The sequence below is a fragment of the Periplaneta americana genome, chromosome 2, assembly GCF_040183065.1.
Source record: "Periplaneta americana isolate PAMFEO1 chromosome 2, P.americana_PAMFEO1_priV1, whole genome shotgun sequence".
Taxonomy (NCBI): domain Eukaryota; kingdom Metazoa; phylum Arthropoda; class Insecta; order Blattodea; family Blattidae; genus Periplaneta; species Periplaneta americana.
The window spans coordinates 73,266,392-73,271,073 of NC_091118.1; the positions used below are offsets into that span (position 1 = coordinate 73,266,392).

At 35.1% G+C, this 4,682-nt stretch overlaps 1 non-coding gene across 1 annotated transcript; it reads left to right on the forward strand.

Annotated features, from left to right (window-relative positions):
* The first annotated feature begins 4,328 nt into the window (after nucleotides 1-4,328).
* TRNAK-UUU (transfer RNA lysine (anticodon UUU)) lies at nucleotides 4,329-4,400 on the forward strand. Its single transcript has one exon. It is a non-coding gene; the product is annotated as a tRNA-Lys (tRNA).
* Nucleotides 4,401-4,682: the final 282 nt, after the last annotated feature.

The window sequence follows — 4,682 nt, forward strand, 5'->3', positions numbered from 1 at the left end:
ACTGACGAATTACTGACTAAAAGACACTTTAATAATAACTAGGGCTAGGATTTTGATGAAATTGCATCTTTTTTCTAGTAAGCCAGAAACATAGCTGCTTTAATATTTATATTTTATGTGATAAACTGAATGTTTTAAGACATATTTGTTAGGGCATTTTTTTGCATTTTTGTCTGTCTCAACTCATAAGAGCATCTTTTGTTTTATTCGGTCATTTTTTAGGCATTTTCATTTAATTTTGGCCATAAATCCCCATTATTAATGTAAAATAATGTTTATTTCCTTTGATATTTTCTTTACATATTTTGTCCATTAATACCCATTATTTTGTATAAAATTTTAATCGTTTTTCTACACAAATATTGCCATTTTAACGTAGTTACCCCATGTAATGGATATTCAAACACCCCTTCAATATAGATTCCTCTATACCTGCTAATTTCGGATAAGAGTAGCCTTGTGGTAGACTACATGGAAACTAAAAGTAAAGTAAATCCATGGCGATACAGCCCGTGAAGGGCCAAGACCGACCAGCTCACTGCTGATCTCACGTCCACATGCCGAAACAGAGGTGAACGATCATACATGGAAACTACATCAGATAAAATATAATTAGTGTACTACTGTACTTAGAAAAAATTATGTAAAATTTAATTTAATTACTAGTCTAAATATTAAGTAGTACAAAACCTCTTTTCCTACTAAGGCAATTATGAAATATCAATTTTTAGGGCATTTTTGAAAGCTTTTTAGGTCATAAATGCATTGTTTTAGGACATTTGTTCATGATTTATAGGTCATCAAAATCCTAGCCCCTAATAATGACACTATTTTGAGAACATTTTCAAATGGAATAGAATTTTTTATGTTGAAAAACATCATACCAATTTTCACCTGTTGGTTTGTCACAAAGCTCCTAATTTTTGAACTACTTAAAAATGCACGCTGCAGCAGTTCAAATGCTTTCGCGCAATACGAATGAAGAAAACGATGGTATGTTCTTCTCAAAGAGTGCAGAATATCTCATACTGTGCTCGCTGGTTCTTCAGGCTCATACTGAGAACCGTTCAGAAATGTGAATGAATCACAGCAGTTTCATCACGATACTTAAATATTCACATGTAAGATGTCATGGAAACAAAATCGAAACTTCTGGGTACAAAATGAATTTCTGGGAACAAAAATGGGGACATTTGCTCCCCAGGGACAGCAACTCAAAACCGGGGACTGTCCCGAAAATCGGGGGCGTCTGGTCAGCCTATCGTAATGGTGTAATTGAATTCGCTTAAAATTCAATATACAGAATGTAAACCAGTGTTTTTCAACCGCCGGGCCCTGGCATCAATTACACCGGGTCGCGAGATATTCTTCTGGAATTTGTCAGTCTACTCTTCTAAGCATTTTCACAAATAAATGTTTTATAGCGGAAATGTTCTTAGAAGAAAAATTTTCGTGATTGTGGCGTATATCCAGATCGTTTATAAACTCTAAATTCTGAAACCAAACTAAATAACATCTGTGTAGCAAATGTCTGTGACCAAGTCACTTATTCTTTAATGATCGGGAATTTTTCAGACTTACAAATCTTTCAACATCTTGGAAAGGGAATACGGCTATATATGACCGGTCATAAAAATTGCTGCCAACAGATTACAACAATGGGCGTGAATCCTTTGTTCTCAGAAATAAACGAAATAACATCTGTGTTACAGATGTCAGTGACCAATTAGCTGGGAAATATAAACACATTTTTTTTTTTTCACTTAAACTGAAGATTAATGCCCGATTTCTGGAAAGACAGTTACCTATATTATCGTCACGGCCTCCTGCTTAACATGTCAGCATCATACAATAATGTGCGGTGTGCTTTTAAAACATAATTTTGCTGACCGATTGTTGCTCTGTAGGTTTCACTCTAAGCGTCACGTTGTCACGTCTACTTCTTCGATAAGAATAGGCATTAGTTTGTTATATTGTTAAATGGCTATTATTATTATTATTATTATTATTATTATTATTATTATTATTATTATTATTATTATTATTATTATTATTTCATATACGAGTACGTTGACATTCTTAACCCTTAATAATAACTCTTTAATAATAATTTTTAATCACATACCTTAATGTTCGTCCTCAGCTCAAGACATTGCAACCTCGGTTTTAGTCCACGTGGATTAGACAAGTAGGTGTCATTTAATAATGGAAGCAACTCATTGTTTGCAATATTGAAATTGAGGCGAGTGATTGGAGCGGCGACACAAGAAATTGAAAACAATTATACAATTAAATTTCAAAGACCTGCCGAATGTTTTGCACGAGGCCGCTCAAAGACCTGCCGAATGTTAATCATGAGAGCCCGGGGATAATGCAAGTAGAGTTATCTATAATTTAACGTGCTGGTATGTTTAATATGAGTTTTCGAAACAACAGTTATCGCAATCTTTACAGTTACCTGTGTTTCAACTGGTAACTGTGCCTCGGCCGTAGTTATAGTGACGATCACGTAAGAGTAGTTCCTAAAACACTAATTTCGCCCTGTCTTCAGTGTTGCTAACTGATACTAGATATCACCAACAGAGGTTAAAATCACAATGGCATGTAGAGTTAGTGGAGTTTAAAAAGGGCGCGTCAGCTACCATGGCTATTTGCGCCGTTATCTAAAATATTTCACTAAACACAAACACAATGGCATGTACTACAATAATAATAATAATAATAATAATAATAATAATAATAATAATAATAATAATAATAATAATATAATAATAATAATAATAACAATAACAATAGCGATGTCTTGCTTATTTACCACACCTCATCTTTAGCCTATGTTGGGGAGGTGTTTTCTAAAAGGTTCAATAATTTGTGAAAGAGTATATTTTTCTTCTGGACCTCTCGCACATGTTGTTAGCAGTTAGTAGATTAGTGAATGATCTGTATGATGTATTTTGTCTGAAAACATGAAATTCATTACTTTGATTAAACAGTTTACGATTCACGAGACGTAACCTAAAAATGTATTTTGTTTGATCACGAAAAATGATTAATATGAATTCCGAAAACGAATGCCACTTTGAAATGTATGCTTAAGAATATTTGCTCCATTATTGTAATAAAAGTCTAAACACGAAAGAAATTAATTAAATTGTGAAATGGTATTTCTATCGATTATCCAAGGGCCTGTATCACACGAAATATGTTATATTTATTTACACTTAGCGTACCTGGCTATAATCTTGAATTGTAACCACAACATAAAGCAGCACATACAATAACTATTATGTATTAATATTAATACTGATATTAATTAATTATTAGTATGTTCAAATTTCACTAGCTTCTCATAATCGGATCAGAAATCTGGAGCAATTTGAATTTTCAGAATTTAAACTACCGACAACTTGTGTCACTGCTGCCAACATAATAGTTATAAAATCAATAACAGTTATATTATTTCTCAGTACCGAAATTCGAAACGAAGTTTGCAAAAGAAAATTCAACCTGCAAACTAGAAAATCGCCATAATCCACTAGCTTATGTATACTGGGGGAAAAATGATTAGGTTTCACCCTTAAGGTATTAAGTAAGCTGATCCGGACTATACCTGGCTGTTAGTACTCATTCGAACAAATACCTTCACGTGGCACTACTGCATTACTGTTCCATAAACTATAATAACTGATATTAAATAATAATATAGATCACAATAAATTAATTTATTATATTAACTGTGCAGTATTAACATTGTGCGTTTCATTTACGTAATTTACGGTAAATGTTATACTTTCTATAACATATCAGGATAATAATGTGTTTGTCAAGACAATTTCAAATATGTCATGCTTTTCATCAACTTCAGTCAAGGAATATTTTGAATAATTTCAAGGGAAAAATTGTTCCGGGGCCGGGTATCGATCCCGGAACCTCCGGTTGAACGTACCAGCGCTCTACCACTGAGCTACCGGGAACTCCTCCCGACACCGTCTCAACTTTTCCCTTTATATCCACACAACTCGCGTGGGCTGACGAAACGCCAGAGACCCACAACGAGTGCACACAATCTCTGTGTGACTTGGAATTGTGGTTTTCTGTTAACGTACACAGTAACGTATATATTATGCAAATCTAGTCTTTCAGGTGAAGCTCCCTGTAAAGCAGATTTGAATAATTTCAAGGGAAAAATTGTTCCGGGGCCGGGTATCGATCCCGGGACCTCTGGTTGAACGTACCAGCGCTCTACCACTGAGCTACCCGGGAACTCCACTCGACACCGTCTCAACTTTTCCCTTTATATCCACACAACTCGCGGTGTCGGGTGGAGTTCCCGGGTAGCTCAGTGGTAGAGCGCTGGTACTTTCAACCAGAGGTCCCGGGATCGATACCCGGCCCCGGAACAATTTTTCCCTTGAAATTATTCAAATCTGCTTTACAGGGAGCTTCACCTGAAAGACTAGATTTGCAAGGAATATTTTGTTCTTGGGTGCTCTACCTATGCCAATGGTACACTGGGGCTTCGAAAAGTCCATTTCAACATATTAAAGCATTCATATGGACGAATGTAAAATATTTTTACATGTTTATCTGTATGGCTGTCATAGCCACCACAGCTGACTACGGTTACAATTTTGTAGCAGAAGTTACATCTAGCCTATTCTCCACTAGTATTATTTACCTCG